This window comes from Zophobas morio, unplaced genomic scaffold, assembly GCF_036711695.1.
Source record: "Zophobas morio isolate AGI-343-1 ecotype UQ-CSIRO unplaced genomic scaffold, CSIRO_AGI_Zmor_V1 ptg000023l, whole genome shotgun sequence".
Classification (NCBI taxonomy): Eukaryota; Metazoa; Arthropoda; class Insecta; order Coleoptera; family Tenebrionidae; genus Zophobas; species Zophobas morio.
Genome location: NW_026972128.1, coordinates 5149611 through 5169980, shown reverse-complemented (window position 1 = coordinate 5169980; position 20370 = coordinate 5149611). Strand labels below are relative to the sequence as shown.

Below are 20370 nucleotides of genomic sequence, written 5' to 3'. Positions count from 1 at the left end.
AATGGGAGATCACTTTTTTTGTACTCTAAGGGTCATGAAACGTCGAGAAAACATGAAAGTAACCAGTCTCCCGATGGACGTTATTACAATACTTCGTTCGTTTACACTCGAGAAGTACAAATCGAGATGGTTTCATAAATTTCAAGTGTATGAGTAATATATTGCATTATAAAACTTAAATAACGTTTACTGTGTAAAAATTTTGACATGACGTAATCACATTGTTGGTAGAGATGATTACATAAATTTTGATTAGCATTCAACCACATATACGATATTCCTAACATATTGTTACGTTGATCGGTGAATAAAATCGACGTGGGTAACCTCAACAATTTATTTCTTATTTACTCAAATTTACACGACTAACTGCACAGTGATTATGTACAAAATAATGCCGGCCCAACTTGGCTAGACTCAACTTCTCCTGTTGTCTGGACTACACTAACTGCTCCCGACGGTGGTCCGCCATTTAAACAACCGCGCGGTCCTTCTCGAAGGTCTCCGTCACCGCTTCTAGGCTTGTTGTAGAACACCCATCGCGACATCCGCTTCAGGCTTGTTTTCCGGCCGGCGTCACCGACAATGAGTCATGATCGCCGTACATACTAGAACACATTGGCGTCGTGTCGGGGCGGTATATGGGTTTATTTCGTAACAATACATATAAAAGTTGACAGCAATCGATCCGGTAGTTTCGGAGATTATCTGTCTAATAAAAAGAGACAGAGACAGACGACAGACAGGCGAAAACGGTAAACCTATTGTCTATACTTCTTTAGCTTACGCTCGGGAAGTAAAAATCTGATGAAAGCAGTTAGCACATTCTGTTCCACTGTTGACATATTGTTTTAGAATAATGAGGTACTCAAAAACTAATTTAGAAACTTTGAACGTCAGAATAAGGAAAGTATTCACAGTATTTCATACCATATGAAAAACTTCATCCGAAATCATAATTTCAGATATATTCTATTCTCGTTACCAAAAAATAATGAACGAAGAGAATACCATAACTCAAGAGCAACGAGAAGGAAAATTCTTGAAAACATACAGTTTTCTATTTATTTCTATTCATACAAATTATGTTAGAAAGAAACATGTCAAATTGTTCCTACGTTTCTCAAGGAGTTTGATCGTGTTAATTAAACTAGGTTAGCACAAGTAGGTCAGAGTTGTGTAGGTTACTTTTCAGGAGGATAGTTACACTAGGCTCATGAGGGTATATTAATTTTTCTAATGTAGAAATTTAACGTCTTTATTAAAAAAAAAAACATCAAAGTAAATGTAGTTATAAATGTAGTTATTTTGACAGCCGTAGTTGGCAGCGTTGCAAATTACTGTCGGAAGTTAGCACACTAAGCTTCGACAAATGAAAACATTGTTCATAAGTTTCTTTTTTTGAAACTGCGTTCTTTCACAACAAAATTAACTTTATTTGAGCTCAAATACATATTCGAGGAACATTTATTTAGTAGGTACTTTTAATAAGACAAGTAAGATATTTAGCGGAGAAAATAAACAAATGAAAGAAATTGATAAATGTCAATCATCTGTACAATTTGAATTGTGTCACTTTATGAGGTCAGGAACACCAACCCACACAGCAATGCTTCAAGAGAAGAAAGTCTATTATGAAAGCATTATTTTCAGTAGAAAAGGATGCCTACTCCCTCAATATCTATACATCAAAAGGATCTGTTTTAATATGTAGTTTTTCATCCTAACCTAGTGAATAAATTAAGAGAGTAATCAAGTAAATATAAAAATTAAATAATGAAACAAGCAAATCCATGACGATTGCTATATTAATATCAGAGCGTTTCGACAAAAAATTCATCGAATAAAGTCAAAAGGTGAAACTCAGACGTCTTTATGGCTGAGATCTGGTGTGATTTTCAACAAGGCTGTCATTCTGCGGTGGTTTTTTCTACAACTAGACTGGAAAACCGGCAAGATATTAGAATGTAATATGTTTTATAATTCCCATTCTGGAACTAAACATAATTCAGTTTTCTACATGCCTTTTATGTACAGCACATTTATCACTGGTCCAAACTGCGGGATCGGCAACATTTTCAACTGGTTGCAGTTCATACAGTTTAATGTCGCAAATTTGCATTCATGCAGCTTAAGCTTTCCAGAACACCTGAGGCAAGTAGGGAATTTTGGACAATTATCACAGTAGTGCAACAATTCTAACATCCCAGACTTTCGAGTATGGTATTTATACTTAACACAATAAAGATTACAGCGTTGAAATTATAAATAACATCCCCAAGCAATGGTTGATTGCATTTCTGAGTTTATTTGTTTCTATTCTGGAGCATTGAACGATCGAAACAATTTGTATTAGTACACAAAATTTAGACCTGAATATCTGCGCTACGTGAAACGAATCTCACTTTAATGTCTTCCTTAGTCTTTAAAGTAATGTCCATGGAAAGTTCAATAGTTTCCGGGTTGTCAAACGGTTCTAACACAAAATTACTCAAAACAGCCCACAGAGCAACTTTGATTTCCAACATGGCAAACTTCTGGCCTATACAATTTCTCGGTCCAGCACTAAAAGGTAGGTACGCGTAAGGATGTCTATTTTGGCAGTTCTCGGGCAGGAACCTTTCAGGATCGAATTTGTCAGGCTCAGGATAAATTTCAGGATTGCGATGAATGTCGTAAATGTGCATGGTGGCCATAGAACCCTACGGAAGCAAATATCCGCTCTTAAGCTTCAAATCTTGCCCTAGCGTCCTCGACATAAAGTGCACGCTGGGGTACAACCGAAGACTCTCCTTAATGCAACGTTCCATATATTTCAAATTTTGTAGATCGTAGTAGGTGGGTTTGGTTTTCAAATCCCCGAGAACGTCGACCATTTCTTGGAAAAGGCGTTCCTGAAATTTAACAAAAGGTGTTTAAAGAAAAAGCGTTCTGGTACGTACTTGGACGTTTTTGTGGTTAGCTATTAGCATCAGGATATAACCCAAAGCCAAGGCAGTCGTGTCGTGTCCTTCAAACAGAGAGAAGAATGTCTAACATGGTTAGGAGTTTCTTTCCTCTATAAATGTCGTGTTCCTCTTTGGGTAACTCCAAATCGGAGAAGTTTTTTTCTCGTTCTGCGATCAGCTCTGCTGTAAAAGTGTGTTAGCACTTTACACTGTTCGAGAAAATAAGGACTAAAGAAGTTGAGTAAGTTGGGAAGGTACCAAGGGTGTAGAATTCTATATAGAAAAAGTCGACCTATGTCGCAAACCGCCTTTTTGTAATCTTGTTCTTTCTTAGATGTGAACTTCAATTTCGTGCCCATGGCGGTTTCTGAAAACCGACATCATGTATATATTGCTGAAATTAAAAATTGCAGTACCAGCTATTGTTTTTAACGCAAAGTGGCTCAAATGGGGTGTTAGTCTAACGTAACTTTGATGACTTTCTTTCATTAATTCTTCTACGAGTCGCTCCGCTTCTTCATGAAATACCAAAATGAACTGTTTCAGAATGTTGAAATGAAAAGCAGGCGTTAATATTTTTCGTCTGGTTTGCCATTTGGATCCGCTGCTAGTCAGAAGCCCGAAACCCAACCACTTGTGTGTAATATCATAGACAAATCCTTTCTCGTTGTGAATTGGATTGGAAAGAATCAACTAAAACATATATAAATGTATATATATATATATATATATATATATATATATATGTTAATGATAACTTTCGACCTCAAATTCTCTCACGTATATATACTTTTGGGCTCAAATTGGAAGTTTCGGCCTCGCCGTAGCTTTTGAGGCCGAAGTGACTCACACATTCAACGTAACATTTGGACTCACCATAGATAAATAATACTACGTAAAATAGAATGCAAAGTCGGCTGTAATGCGTGTCCCAGGTTTGTGTCTAGGCTTATGTACCGGCCACATAATAAGAGATAGCACTGATAGCAGTGAAGTTTTTTTTTTCCAAAAATTACTTGGCGACAACTTCCACAGCCAATTTTAAGAAACAATAAAAAAAACTAATGTCATTTATGATCAGTATAAAAGTGTCATTTGTGTGATTATACGTGATAACAAAGCGTAAAATATGAAACTGTGCAGTGTTTTGAAATGTCTAAACACTAAAATTATTAAACGCCATCGTTTTCCCAACCCATACAAATACAACGAGCGTTTTAAAATTTGGTTGGAACGGACAGGGAATCCAAATTTATGCAAATTAGATCCCATGAAAATATATAAAAATGGATATTTTCTTTGCGATGTACATTTTAAAGAAACGGATTTTGGCCCCAATCAAAAACTTAAAAATACTGCTATTCCTACAATTCAAATTATGCATGGTAAATATTTGTATGCAAGTGAATGCCATAGATAATTTTTACAATAATTTCAGATAATATGAACGACTCCGAAAGACACACCCATGATCCCGTAAACCCTATTTCTATACTGGATTCTCAAAAATTTCGTACTGAAGTATCTCGAAATTCCAGAGAAACCCTAAACGAAACTTTAAACCAAGAATCTTCTCGAATACTAAATTTACATTCAAATTCTAGGAATATTTCGCGTACAGCCCGTAGAAACAAAATTAAGGTAGCTTCGTATCGCCAACGATTGAAATTATACTCCAAATTTGAAGTAAAATTAGAAAGCAAAATTTTAAGTCAGGATGCTATAAATTTTTGTTTATCACAATTAAAAAGACGAAATGTCAAACCAAAGGGTCGCAGGTTTACCACTGAAGATAAATTATTTGCATTAATGTTTTATAAACAGTCTGGGAGATGTTATAGAAAAATGAGACAGATTTTTGCACTGCCTTCACGTCAAACAATTATGTCTATGTTGAACAAAATTCCAGTAGACGTTGGTATAAACAAAATAATTTTCGACAATCTTAAAGAATCTGCTTCAAAATTAAATAACCAAGATAGAATATGTGCATTAATTTTTGATGAAATGTCCATAATGCCCCACATAGACTGTGACAAATATACGGATACATTTTTCGGATTTCAAAATTTTGGATTTGAACAAAATTTACAGATAGCAGATCATGTTCTTGTTTTTTTCATTCGCGGAGTGTTTAAAAAATGGCAACAGCCAATATACTTTGCATTTTCTTTTTCGTCTACAAAATCTTACATATTGACAACTATTATAAAAACTCTGGTTGAAAAAATACAAAATTGTGGATTCAAAATTCTGGTTACAATTTGTGATCAAGGCCAACCAAACCAAGCAGCTATAAATTCTCTGCTAAATGAGTCGAAACAACGTTATATACATAAAGGGATGAAACCTAAAAGAAGAATTTTATTAGGGGATCAAGAAACTATTCCATTATATGACACGCCTCATTTAATTAAATGTATTAGGAACAATTTGCTTACTAAAAATTTAGTGTGGAAAACAAGCGAGGAAATTTTGGTTGCAAATTGGAAACATATAATCAATGCGTACTACAGTGATCAAACATGTGGAGAATTACGGGCTCTACACAAAATTACGGATCTCCACGTAATTCCGGAAAAAATTCAAAAGATGAAGGTGTGCTATGCGACACAAGTTTTGAGTCACTCAATGGCATCGACTATTACGCTATTGGTTAAATCTAGTAAATACAAAGTTAAAAATAATTAACTGATTCATTTACAATTTAATTTTACAGCCGAATGCAGTTCAACACACGAGGCAATGGGAACAGCACGAATTATAAAATTTTTTGACAAGCTCTTCGACAGTGTAAATGGCAGTACTTTTCAACCACGGTGCGGAAAACCATTTTCTGGGGGCGTATTTAAATCTTCTGGTCATAAACATTTTTGGAAGGAAGCTATCAAAATTTTGGGTGATATGTATTTCGTCGATGAGGCCGGAAAAATGGTAGTACCTCCGTGTATAAAAAACTGGATTGCAACGTTAGAAGGTTTTGTGGATTTACATACAATTTGAGTAGAACAGGGCAGGTGCAAATATTTTTTACCTAGATGTTTAAATCAAGATGTTATTGAAAACTATTTTGGCAAAATCAGAAGTCAAAGAAATCGAGCAACTAATCTAACGGCAGCCCAATTTAAGGAAAGTTTCAAATCTCTATTATTAAGCAATTTTTATAGTTCAAATACAGTGGGCGCAAACTGCGAGAAAACGAACATACCGGATTTATTTCATATTAAAGGACTTGTGGATAAAAACATAAATCAACCTTCAGTAAATGAAACGAGTTACGAAATTTTAAACGTGAATATGTACATTTCAAAACTGTTTCCATATAATTTAGAAAAAGATCTTCATAAAAGTATTGTTGGTTATGTGTCTGGCTGGGTTGCGAAAACATTAAGAAATTTGAAGTGTGAATATTGTAAAACCCAAATTTTAAACAATTTTTCGGAAGACGAACAATGTTACAAATTAATACGTATAAGAGAAGACAATTGTAATAACAGAAAATTGCAATATTGTAAGTTAGATTTTATAAAAAACATTAACAGAATTTATAATATTTCAAGAATCATTTTAAACAATTGTACATCTTTCGACAACATCAAAAACAAAATTTCGTTTATAGTATCTCATCATGTCAAATTTTCGTTTCATTGTGAACATAAGGAATTAATCTAATCTAATACTATTAAACGAGCAAAGTTTGTATATATATATGTAATGGGTTTCTCGAAAACGGCTCTAACGATTTCGATGAAATTTACAGGTTAGGGATTTTTTGGGTCAAGAAATCGATTGATCATAGTTTTAACTTCTGAAAATTACAGCTTCATGCATTTTCAGCAATTTTCAGGCAGTGAATTATATTTGTTGCTAGGCAACATCAGATGACACTACACGAACACGAGATTGTTTTATATGAGAAGTTTGGGTGACAGTCTGACAGTACGTTTGACGTACCTTTTTATCTTCAATTGTACGTACCGAAACATACTCCACTGTATAGAGGACGTTGAAATTCACCTCCTGAGGTGAGAAAATTTACCAAAAACTAAACAGTGAGCGGATAAAAGGCACACGAAAGTGTGTTGAATTGAGATTATTTTGTCAAGCATTCATTTCAGAGGTTCCACGGTCAGTGTCAACATGTGATCGTTTTCGGGGATGGGACCGTGTTATTTGAGTTTTTGGGCTCAACGTTTCGCACACTTTCGTAAATGGCATCTTCGGGAGCAGGGTTGAGATTGAGAAATTAGGAATAACACAAAAGAGCACGGTAACTCAGTATGTTAACCACACCAGAGGCGAAACTCTTCTGGCAGTAAGAATGTGGTTGTGACCTTTTTCTAGAGTCGAGAGAGAGAACTAGGAAAAAAAAACGACAGAGAGAAAACTTGGGTAACAAATTAGATGTCAAACAATAATTCCAGTTTTCTGTTCTTTAATCTCTACATGTCACTTATCAGTGTTTAAAACAAAGACTGCTTATGGAATTTCTTTTTTAATGTGTATTTTTAAGTAGCGCGTGTACTTCAAAATGCATACTATACGCATATTTATCTGTCCTAATCTGATCTAATACTACCAAACGAGCCGAGTGAAACTCGGTCAACCAGATATTTGAAAGTGAAATATGTAATAAAATTATATATTTAACAATTTTTACGTTTGTAAAAGGTTTGAATTTAATTTTAAGCGGTCGCGATACAAGAGTTTCCACACATAAAAATGCATTATATCAAAATGCTTGTATAATGTACCAAAAAAAATTAAAGTCAAAAAATCGTAAACAATACTAATAAATTGTATATTATTCTACTCTGTGTTTTTAATATTATTAGTGATAATAAAAATAAAATATTAATTATAAAATATGCAGCAATGACGCATCTAGTAGTTCATGCTTTAGCACCGGCCACAAGGCACCAGGGGGCGTTTATTGAGACCAAAAATCAAGTGGGAGTTTGCATTCTATTTACGTAGTATTATTTATCTATGGGACTCACGCACATCCAGTGACATCTTTTAACAGTAATTTTAACAATTTTGGTTTGAGAAAAGATTGTTAAGTATAAAAGTTGGTTGCATAGATGATTTACTTAACAAAGCTAATATTATGACTAGGTTTTATGTAAATACGGGAAGTTGTTTGAAGGTAGTAATTTCCAGAAGAATGTTGGAAATTTATCTAAAATTAAAGAAAATATAAAGCAACTGAAAACAATTGGACAGTAGAAGAGCCAAAAATTCAGAAAGAAGTTAGAGAGTAAGAAAGAAAAAAAAAGATACACAACAGCTATAGAATGTAAGAAACGGAAAGTTGAGGACATGGAATGAAGACAGGGAAATTTGGATGAAAAATTTTACAAAGAGAGTTGGAATTAACTGAGCAAGGAAGCATAAAGAGAAGGGGTAATAATTATAAAAAAAAAAATAGAGAGGGAATGGAAAAGAAAAGCGGGGAGGACAAATGGGGTTTAAAATTGCTTGTTTGAAATATTGCATTATTAAGAAAAATAAACAGAATTTATTTAATGAGTACATAAAATTTTGATTTTGTGTGATTAACAGAAACATGGATACTAAAGAGTAAGGGGAATAAATTGAACAAGGAAAAAGGAAAAGTTGAGGGTGAAGCAAGTGGGGGATCCATAACAGGGGTGACAAAAGATATAAAACAAATCGAAGAGCGGGTAATAGAAGTGGAACGCATAGTGGAAAGAAAGATAAAAGAAAAAAAGAATTTGCATATTGTATTGCATTGCAATTAAAAAAAATTTGAAGAAAAAAATTTAAGAAAAAATTGAAGAGTCTAACGAAGAATTTCTTCTGATAGGAGATGGTTTTAACGCCAAAATACGCAACAAAAGCAGGGAATATAGCGGAGAACGCACAGAAAAATCTAAAGATAAAATTTTAAATAAAGACAGAAAATTTCTATGGAAATTAATTGAAGAAAGAGTTTGGTAGTCTTGAATGGGGTGAAGGAGGGGGATGAAGATAAAGAATTTACCTGTATATGTAACCCAGTAGCTGATGAAGAAGCCGAAACATTTAAATTAGGAGAAAGAATTGATTCCGACCACATGCTATAAGAAGTAAAATTGAGGGATAGAAGTAAGGAAGTAGATAAAAAGGAGAAGGGAACTGAGCATTATAAAAGATGTTGGAAATTGAATTCAAAAGAAGTAAGCTACAATAAAACAGAAGAATTAAAAACAACAACTGAAAAAGCAGCAATAAGAAAAGGATTTATAACTAAGAAATCAGAAAAGAGAAACAAATGGCGGGTTAATAGATGCAGAGATTTAAAAACATAAGAAAGAAAATGTTTACGAAGGTGTAAAAAGGGAAAGATAAAAAAGAAGAGTACTGTCCAGCAAGAAATAATAACAGGTCGGTGTGAAGAAAAAAAAGAAGAGATTCCGAAAGAAGAAATAAAATAAAAGCCATAAAATCAGAGCAAGAACCAAAATAAGGAAAAACAAAAACATGATCAGTGAAGAAATGCTAATAATACAATGGAAGTACCATTTCATGAAACTAATGAGTGGAAATGAGAGTATTGTAGCGCAAAAGAGTTAAACCGAGAATGCTGAGAGAGAAAGAATGGCCGAACATTACAGTGGAAAAAATATGGAAACAAGTTGGAGGGTCGAAAAGAGGGAAAAGACCAGGGAGGAATGGATTGGTAATTGATGTATGGACGTTTAGAACGGATGATTTGATTGAAAGACTGTGTGAAATAATGAATGAGATGTGGAAAAGTAAAGGTCTCCTCGAAAGTGGCGACAAGGACAAATACGTCCAATGGCGAGTATAAAGGAACCTAGGTACAATGGGGGTTATACTCGTCTAAAGATAATATCAGAAACAACGCCAAGGTACCTAGAGAGAGAAAGAACGAAGGAGAAAAAGTAATTGCTAGACAGAGGGGTGGACATGAAGAAAGAAACAATAACTTTTGCTTAAGCGAAAGCAGAAGAATATATAGGATGTGTGGAGAAGTGCAAGAGAATTTAGAATACATGCTACAAGACTAGGGCGAAATTAAAGAAAAAAGGAAAGTATAACAGAAATATTGAATGAAGATGGAAGAGAAGCTGGGTGGATGAAAGGAGTGGAAAAGAGCGGAGTAAGGCTGTAAGGAAGTAAATTGTAAAATCCTTGATTGTTGACCATTATTATTGCTATACCACACCAAAATAGTATAAATAAAAATTAATAATTGGCAGAGTGGTGAACTATCTAGCCTAAAATTATTTTCATCTTTTGTACAATTCGGCCTCACAGAATCGTAGAAAACAACTTTCAAACTTACAACCCAAGCTAAAATTAACTTAATAGCAGTTATTTTAATAACAAATAAGAGAAATAAACCTACAAGAAAAAGTCATAATTGTGTTATTAATTATGAAGAACTATTAAAAAAATCTAAAGATTGTGATGCCAAAAGTTACTTTAAATCAAATAATGGCTTTCATCCATAGAAACTTTTGGCCTCATAATTACATGACGAATGACTTTCGGACTCATGTGCTAACATACATTTAAGTATAAGGTACATGAATAAATCTAAAATCGGAAACCCAAAATTTGGTCAAATCGAGGCAGAAAAATTCATGTGAATCAATATTCGGTGCTATATATTCAGGCACACCCCCAAGTGTAAAGATTCAGATTATTTCCATAATACGAAACATTTTGTATGAAGTTAAAACAAAATTAGACTGTGGATGGTAGAAGTATCTGTAGACGCATTCATAAAAATATTTTTTATTCAAAGTTAAAGTGATAATTTAAATTTTTTAAGTACTTTGCTACTTAGACAAATATAAAATACGAGAGTTCGAAAGTTGCTATAAATGAGCTAATTATTTTGATATGTTTGTTTCCATATTAGCGTGGGTATAAAGTTGGGTTAGGTAGTTCTGCAATCAACCAATCATTTATTTTTATTTATACTATTTTGGTGATACCAGTTTCAGGGTTCATCCCCTTCCTCAGCCACCTCGTCAGTAAACCTATAACACTTTAAAAAAGTCAATATTTTGTTAAATTTTTAGACTTATTAGTGTTAATATTATCAGGAATTTGATCTGCCGTTTTTTGATCCTAAAATACTTGATTTTTGACCATTATTCTTGCTATACCACACGAAAATAGTATATATAAAAATAAATAATTGGCAGAGTGGTGAACTATCTAACCTAAAATTATTTTCATCTTTTGTAGACTTTGGCCTCACAGAATCGTAGAAAACAACTTTCAAATTTACAACCCAAGCTAAAATTAACTTAACAGCAGTTATTTTAATAACAAATAAGAGAAATAAACCTACAAGAAAAAGTCATAATTGTGTTATTAATTGTGAAGTAACTATTAAAAAAATCTAAAGATTGTGATGCCAAAAGTTACTTTAAATCAAATAATGGCTTTCATCCATAGAAACTTTTGGCCTCATAATTACATGAATAACTTTCGGACTCATGTGCTAACATACATTAAAGTACAAGGTACATGAATAAATCTAAAATCGGAAACCCAAAATTTGGTCAAATCGAGGCAGTAAAATTCATGTGAATCAATATTCGGTGCTATATATTCAGGCACACCCCCCAAGTGTAAAGATTCAGATTTTTTCCATAAAACGAAACATTTTCTATAAGGTTAAGACAAAATTACGACTGTGAATGGTAGAAGTATCTGTAGACGCATTCATAAAAATATTTTTTATTCAAAGTTAAAGTGATAATTAAAATTTTTTAAGTACTTGCTACTTAGCCAAATATAAAATACCAGAGTTCGAAAGTTGCTATAAATGAGCTAACTATTTTGATATGTGTGTTTCCATATTAGCGTGGGTATAAAGTTGGGTTAGGTAGTTCTGCAAACAACCAATTATTTATTTTTATTTATACTATTTTGGTGATACCAGTTTCAGGGTTCATCCCCTTTCTTAGCCACCTCGTCAGTAAACTTATAACACTTTAAAAAAGTCAATATTTGGTTAGATTTTTAGACTTATTAGTGTTAATATTATCTGGAAAATGATGTGCCGTTTTTTGATCCTAAAATACTTGATTTTTGACCATTATTCTTGCTATACCACACGAAAATAGTATAAATAAAAATAAATAATTGGCTGAGTGTTGAACTATCTGGCCTAAAATTATTTTCATCTTTTGTAGACTTTGGCCTCACAGAATCGTAGAAAACAACTTTCAAACTTACAACCCAGGCTAAAATTAACTTAATAGCAGTTATTTTAATAACAGATAAGAGAAATAAACCTAAAAGAAAAAGTCATAATTATGTTATTAATTGTGAAGTAACTATTAAAAAAATCTAAAGAATGTGATGCCAAAAGTTACTTTAAATCAAATAATGGCTTTCATCCATAGAAACTTTTGGCCTCATAATTTCGGACTCATGTGCTAACATATTTTAAAGTACTAGGTACATGATTAAATCTAAAATCGGAAACCCAAAATTTGGTCAAATCGAGGCAGTAAAATTCATGTGAGGCAATATTCGGTGCTATATATTCAGGCACACCCCCAAGTGTAAAGATTCAGATTTTTTCCATAAGACGAAACATTTTCTATGAGGTTAAGACAAATATTGGTGGATTGAGAAATAAATCTAAGAAATAAATTCATAATGATGTTGTTAAGTGTAAAATACCTATGAAAAAAGATCTAAAGACTGTGATGCCAAAAGTTACTTTAATTCAAATAATAGTTTTCATCCATAGCAACATTTAGCCTCATAATTGCATGTTAGGTAACTTTCGGACTCGTGCGCTTCGTATATGTGAAAACAGGTAATTAACCCATCATTCCGGGCACAATTTTGTTTTTGGAACGAAGTACTAGATTAATAAATTTAAAATTGGAAACCCGAAATTTCAACACAAGCCAGTGAAATTCATGAGGTGTATTATTTCACGATATGGATTCGTAAAATTTAAGGCACAATCTCAACATTCAAATTGTAATTGATAGACTCCGGCTTTATCTAGTTAAGTAATTTTATCTTTGTTGTTCAGTAACTGATTTCTGGTTGAATTAATTTTTCTAAATGAAATATTAACATTTTTATTCACTCTATTTAGTATGTTTTTAATTTTGTAAGATAATGTTTCAATAAAATCCAGAAAATAATATCTACCTATGTCTTCCTTAGTATCATGGTCCGTTTTGAACAACGAGCAACATTGTTTTTTTTTTAATTTTGTATCTTATTTTGTCAATTAGATTGTGGATTAATTTTAGTTTAAAGTCATTATTTATTGCAATTTGTTTTATGGACTGAAGTTCTTTAATATAGTTTTCATGGTTTAGATTAGAATTGAACAATATTTCAATTAAAGATGCAAAAGTTGATATTTTATGAATTCATAGGTGGTTGGAAGAATTGCAAATAATGTTGTCGGTGTATGTTTTATTGGCCCAATATCTTACAAAATTAAAAACATTCTTGGAGAAATATTAAACACGAGAGGCCAAAAGTTGCTATAAACGAAGTCATTCTTTTCATCTTTAGTACACTTTGACCCCATATGGATTCATACAAAACAACTTTCAGGCTCACAGTCCAAGGAAACATTAAATTAGTAACCCTTGTTTTAAGAATACCAAATCGTCTTTCAAATATCGGCGGATTGAGAAATTAATAAATCAAGGGGACAGATTTATAATTATTTTGTTTACTGTGGAGTATCTACGAAAAAAATCCAAAGACTGTGATTCCAAAAGTTAATTTAAGTCAAATAATAGTTTTTATCCATAGCAACATTTGGGTTCATAATTACTGCTCCATTAAAATATTAAACTGGTTTTTCAAATTTCGCTTGTTTCTTGGATAAAATAATATAAAATACGAGAGGCCAAAAATTGCTACAAATGTAATTAATGATTATAAAAGAGTATAAGTAATTATTTTCATCTTTAGTACACTTTTGTCACACAAATTCATACAAAACAACTTTCAGGTTCACAACTCAAGCTAAAGTTAAATTAATTGTCGTTGTTTTAAGATTATCAAATTGTGATTCAAATACCGGAAGAAAGAAAAACAAATCTAAGAGACAATTTCATGGTGATACTATTAACTGTAAAGTACCCATGAAAAAAATCTAAAGAATGCGATATCAAAAGTTACTTTATATCAAATAATACATTTCATGCATAGTAACATTTGATCTTATAATTACATGTTTCGGAATAATGAGCTTCATATCTATCATTTCAAGTACAATTTTTGTTTTTGGAAATGAAATTCCAAGTGATTAGAAAATAAAACAGAAGCTCAAAAATGTATGGAAACGATGCATGACGTTCCAAGATATTAATTCCTAAAATTTAAAGCACACCCTTAAGCAAATATCCAGATTGGCTCCATAAGTAGAAAAATAATTTAAGAGATTAACAAAAACTTGTACTGCTAATTGTAGAAGTGCCTGTACACACAACCATAAAAGTAAATTTCTTACTCCAACTTAAACTGGTATTTTAAAATTGACATGTACGCCTTTCTTGGAGAAATATAAAAAGAGAGGTTAAAAGCTGCTAAAAAATAGTAATGTTTCTTTTTTCGAAATCGCGCAGTAATGTGCTTTTTCTATGTTCAAAAATCGGCACAGAAATTAAATGCGGTGTTGTCATATTAGTATTATCTACCTCCACAATTACATTTTACAAGGTTATAAATTGTTTTTCGGTTTAGCAGTAATTCTATGCTCTTTGTTAACCCTTTTTATTAGTTATTAGAAACACATCCGGTTTATTAATTTTATAAATATAATTTATTAACTAAATTTGCGCGTAATCTCGCAACGTCGCAACCATGCATGGCAACAGCGGATTTCTTGAAGTGCAGCGACATTCTATGGCAGCGAACAATGTGTATCCACATAACCTGTAATAAGTTTTTGTTCGGTGCAGAAACAACCATGGAAAACATTATATGGAGAATATCTCATTTTGCATACGAGTATTTCGCTGAAAAAGAAAATTCTGTGAAATCAACATTTTGGGCTAGATAGTCGTTGTTAAAGTCAACTCTGTTAATATAAAACAGCATAGATATAATCTAAGTACACCAAGTTCTCAAGCAAAAAATATAGGTTATGTTTCCCAGAAATCAAATATATTTACAAGAGAAAACTTACGAAAATTTTTAACAGAGGCCCGTGATTAATGTACCTAATGTCAAAGGTAATCTCAAAGAAGGTCAATCACATTGTCTATAAAACATAATGTTTTAGGTATATTTTTTATTCGAAGTTGTAGGAGTATGCGGAATGGAAGAATTTGAACAATTTTCTTGTATCTACATAACCTATAATAAGCTTTTATTATTATTACAGAACAGATTATTAGCTTACATGCCCATTTTAAATGAAAGTATGAAGCATACCTCTTATTTTTCGGCACTTTTAATATTTTTGCTTGCAGAAAGATCTGTAGCAATTGTAAAATAGAGATGGATAGCAATAATAACAAGCAGTTTACATGCATTCGACCGAACTTGCAAAAACTGGCAGATAATATATCAAATTTATTACCTAAAAACTCAGCCACAGTTTATGAAAAGCGGTATGAATTTTTTTTTTTGCGCAGAAACAACCATGCAAAATATATGGAGAACACCTCATTGCATACGAGTATTTCGCTGAAAAAGCAAATTCTGTGAAATCTTTAACACTTTGGGCTGCATAGTCGTAGTTAAAGTCAACTCTGTTAATAAAAAACAGCATAGATATATCTAAGTACACCAAGTTTTCAAGCAAAAAATATAGGTTACATTGCCAAGAAATCAAATATATTTACAAGAGAAGACTTACCAAAATTTTTAACAGAAGCCCGTGATTAAATGTACCCGATGTTAAAGGTGATCTCAAACAAGGTCAATCACATTGTCTATAAATCATTATGTTTTAGGTTTATTTTTTATTAGAAGTTGTAGGAGCATGTGGAATGGATAAATTGAAAAATAATGACGGCATTCAAGACAAAAACGATACGCTAATAATTAAAATTCCAACGTCTAAAACTGGCAAAGCACGAGAATTTACAAATATGTGTAAAAATATTTATCCAATTGAAATATAGTAAAAATACCTAATTTTAAGACTGCACCATACACCAGACAAATCATTATTTATACATTACATTTGGATAGTGAATGCAGCAGCTGCTGCATTGTACAAATATACCTGCAAACACACTGTAACAAATTATGCAGACACCTCTTTTGACTAAAAGATATATATTTAACTTTATCCATACGTTGTCAACTTTGTTAATAATTGCAATCTCTAACTTCATAAGAAATATGAATAATCTACTTTGGTGTTTTATAGTAGTATTAAATGTTCATAGAATATAATTGCACTTACTACGAAGTAAGCTTTCCTAGTTTTAAGTTGTTTTCTTTTCTCTTTGATTATCTTAATTTCTTCAGCCTCTATGTGGCTGTTTTAATTCCAAAAAATTATTTCTGAATAAACTGATTCATACCACTTTTTCTTTCTTTTACTCGAAAACAGTTTAAACTATAACTCCAAATATTTACCTACTTTAAAACGTGTCAAGCATTCGCTTGTTGTAAATGATGCAACCATAAATACAAATTTGAACACTGATATGACAGGTTTGAGGCTAGGATGTGGTTTTCATATTCTCCCATTACTTGTTGCCTAAATCTGGCGCGAGGCCAAAAGTTATTATTGACGTATATATACATATATATTTTAAATTATCAAACTCAAATCACCTCGCTGTCTTCAGGAGTTAAAATATTGGCCGATCCTCTGAAGATCGCATATAAGTTATAAACTGGGTAGTAGTTTTGTGCAGCTTCTCTGAAGCGTCGGAATTCGTCACTAGAAAGTATAACAGGTGTCCCGGTTGCAATAGTTTAATGACGAGTTACAAATTACAAGTGCTTTGAAATATAAAATGTTCCATTTAAATGTTATTCACCAAAGTTGCGGTTTATTAAATCCTGAATATTTGTACGAGTACAAATTTAGATATTAGCATTTTTATGAAAAAAACCAAATGTTGATCTTTTGTTCAAAACTATTATTTAGTCACTGTATTATTACGTAATATGTGTGATTAAATTTGCAATGTTCTTTTTAAATGGGACACCTGATTTTGAAAGACTTTTGAACTTATTGACTCTTAATACCCGACTTGCTAGGGTTTATACTAGCAATAATTCAAAAAATACTATGAGGATAACCTTAAAAATTTGCAATGAAAAGAAAAATTTACGTAGAGCTAAGTTCGACAGTATTATTGAATACAGAATGTCCCACTTGAAAAATATAAAAAACTGTGAAATTGCACACATAATCAAACTTCTACCTCCGTCGTTAAATAATGCATTTTATATTTGACAAGAACTTCAATTATAGCCCTAAAGTGAGTTGCATCAGACTACCTGCAAGAATTTTTTCAGTAATTTACAACAATTCGTAATCTTGGCTATTCGACCGCTCGGATCCTATAGGAGTTTTTCTGAGAAAACATACCCTGATCTCCGTTGACAAAAGATAAATTTCCAATGAGTTTTCCAGTTTCGGGAGGTCCGGGTAATTTCTGTAAAAAAAGATATCTTCTGAAAAAGGTGTATGCCCACCTAAAACAAAATAACAGCAACGGGGGTATAATAACGGTTATAACTAGCTTTAAAAGTATGTGCATATACATATTAATGGGTTAAAACACTTTCTTCGCAAACAAGTTCTGTACTGATTAAGATCGTTGTTGCAAGATTGTTTTTTTGCTGTGCATTTTTAAAAATATAATTAGTATTGTTGTCATTGTTTGTCATAATCGGTGTTATCAAAGCAAACAGTAGGTCATAAATATATACAATGACATTTTTTTTTCTGCATAATCGAAAGAAAATAATCAAATATTTAATTAAAAATAGTCATAATTTCTCATAGCACTATAAAACAAATTTAATCGGTGTGCGCTTCTGCAATTTTTCAAAAATAAGTCGATGGACTTTTTTAAGTGGGAGAAATACCTACCACAGTTTTTTTGGAAATTGATGCTATAGTCCTCGTTGTTTCATCCAATCTGCTCGGTTGCTGTGGCGTGGGTTCCAGTGCATTTCTCTGCAGATCTAAACATATGCTTTTCTTTCTCTGTGTTTGAAGCTTCTTTTCATCTTTTGCTTGTGTTCTTCTTTATCAGCGTATGACTTTTTTAATTTCCCTCACCTTTACAAGCAGTTTTAAGTAGCAATTGCTGTAACAGTGGAAAAATTTAATTGATTCTTGATATTGAAGCGAGCAAAATAATTGGATTTTTTTGTTTTGTGCAGATACTGGAGTAACTTGTATGATTACGACCTCGTTAACTGCAATCTTCACACTCGTAATGCTGTAATAGTCCAATCCCAGTAACAAAATGAATATCTATTTAGGTATCTCTAGTGTCACAAAGTACGACTTGTACACCAAATGAGATTATAAAAAGTTTTCTCAAAAGTGACAATCAATTTTATTTTTCTAAATATATTTGATTTCCTTCTCTTTACAAAAATGTATTCACTTTAATATTTTCTTGTGTATTTGAAGAAATCACAAGAAATCAAAAAATGAATAAAATAGAAACTAATATTATTTTAATTTCCAAATTGCAACTGAGATATGAGATTTACCAGAAATTTATCATAAATCTTAATTAACTAGATGTTAACAAGGCACTCTAAGATTTTGAACACAATTGCGTTTTATTTATAACCCCTCAAATAGTTGTGCTTAATTATTGAATGTTGACACTGAAGATTTTACAAGCCACAGAAAATAAATTAAATAATTAAATCTGCAATTTCATGAGCTATGGAAAAAAACTATTGTAGAATGCCGATATTCAAATGAAATTGTTCTTTTGAGAACCATTATTTAAAGAGTTTTAAACAGAACGCAGTTACACTTAGAAGTTGAAGGAAATCATTTTCAATATTTGATTGATTGAATTTAGAAACTCATTCACCTGGTGTAATTAAATGAAATAAATTTCACGTTACTGTACTAAGGAAACATTACTCTTTTCAAAAACGCTTAAAAAAGGGTAGGGGGAAGTCGGCGAATCGTGCGCGTCTGGCAATGGTGCGCACCCCTCTAATTGCAAATCAAATAATTTAAATTTTAAAATAAGTACATAGTGCCATCTATTAGAACCACTTGTAACTGCCAAAACAGTTTTTAGTCGTTTTCTGACATATCCACATTCAATATGGTACTATTAGCGATTCCCGGGTTTTCGAAGTAATTGTGGAAGGGTTGAAAATAAGCTGTAAGTACTCTATTTTACGACTTATTTTAATAATTTTTATCTCAATCGACAGCTAGTTTTTTATACTACCCATTTTAAATATTCATAGTGTTGAGTTAATTATTGGTTCATTGTTATAAATTTTTAATTTCAAAAGAAATTTATCGGCAAATAGTGCGCAGTGCGCACATTTTGCCGACACCTTGTTTTAGAATTTAACTTTAGTGTTTAGCAATTTTAGATGTCCAAGTATATTCGTAAAACCAACAAGGCGGGGTGGTGTGCTGATTTAATGAAAGATGCTGTTCGATTTGTACGGAATGGAAACAGTATTAGAGGGGCTGGTCGAAAATTTGGAATACCAGAATCATCAATACGCAAAGCATTAAAAGCTTTAAATGAAGGGCTTGATATAAAAGACCCCCGTTTAGGAAGGTGTCCTGTTTTTTCTCAAAATGAAGAAGAGGAGTTGAGAAAACATGTTTTAAAATTAGGTAGATTATTTTATGGTTTAAGCTGTGTTCAATTACGTAAATTAGCATTTTCATTTGCTGAAGCCAATAACATTAAACATAGTTTTAATAAAGACAGAAAAATGGCTGGCAAAGATTGGTACTACAGCTTTTTAAGACGAAATCCTCAATTGTCTTTACGTAAACCAGAGCCAACTAGTATTAACCGCATATGTAGCTTTAATGACAAAGAATTGAAAATATTTTTTGAAAATTTAAGAACCATTTATCAAAAACACAAATTTAGATCAGAGAAAATATTTAACGTTGACGAAACGGGCATAACCACCGTTCATAAGCCACATAAACGATTAGGACCAAAAGGTGTTAAGCAGTTTGGCGCCAAGACTTCGGGAGAAAGAGGAAAAAATATAACGGTCATATGTTGTTACAATGCAACGGGTACTTGTTACATACCACCACTGTTCGTTTTTCCTCGTTTAAGAATGTGTGCTTCTTTACAAAAAAATGGACCTCCTAGTGCTGTTTATAAATGCTCCAAAAGTGGATGGAGTAATGAGGAAATATTTTATGAGTGGCTACATCATTTTAGGAGTGTGGTAAATCCGTCAGAGGATGACCCGGCTTTAATAATACTAGATAACCACA

At 32.3% G+C, this 20370-nt stretch overlaps 1 protein-coding gene, 2 long non-coding RNA genes and 1 pseudogene across 4 annotated transcripts in view; 2 read left to right on the top strand and 2 right to left on the bottom strand.

Moving 5' to 3' along the window:
• Dgk (Diacyl glycerol kinase) overlaps positions 1 to 20370 on the top strand; it is a 218231-nt gene that overhangs the window by 99454 nt on the left and 98407 nt on the right. The gene's annotated exons all lie outside the window — the stretch shown is intronic.
• On the bottom strand, positions 2367 to 19343 carry LOC135134612 (cytochrome P450 4C1-like; annotated as a pseudogene).
• Positions 14875 to 16657, bottom strand: LOC135134130 (uncharacterized). Its single transcript, XR_010281232.1, has 2 exons — positions 16348 to 16657; positions 14875 to 14947 (listed from the first exon to the last, which is right to left on the bottom strand). It is a non-coding gene; the product is annotated as an uncharacterized LOC135134130 (long non-coding RNA).
• LOC135134129 (uncharacterized) lies at positions 14941 to 16353 on the top strand. The gene is made up of 4 exons (XR_010281231.1): positions 14941 to 15163; positions 15214 to 15352; positions 15404 to 15544; positions 15890 to 16353. It is a non-coding gene; the product is annotated as an uncharacterized LOC135134129 (long non-coding RNA).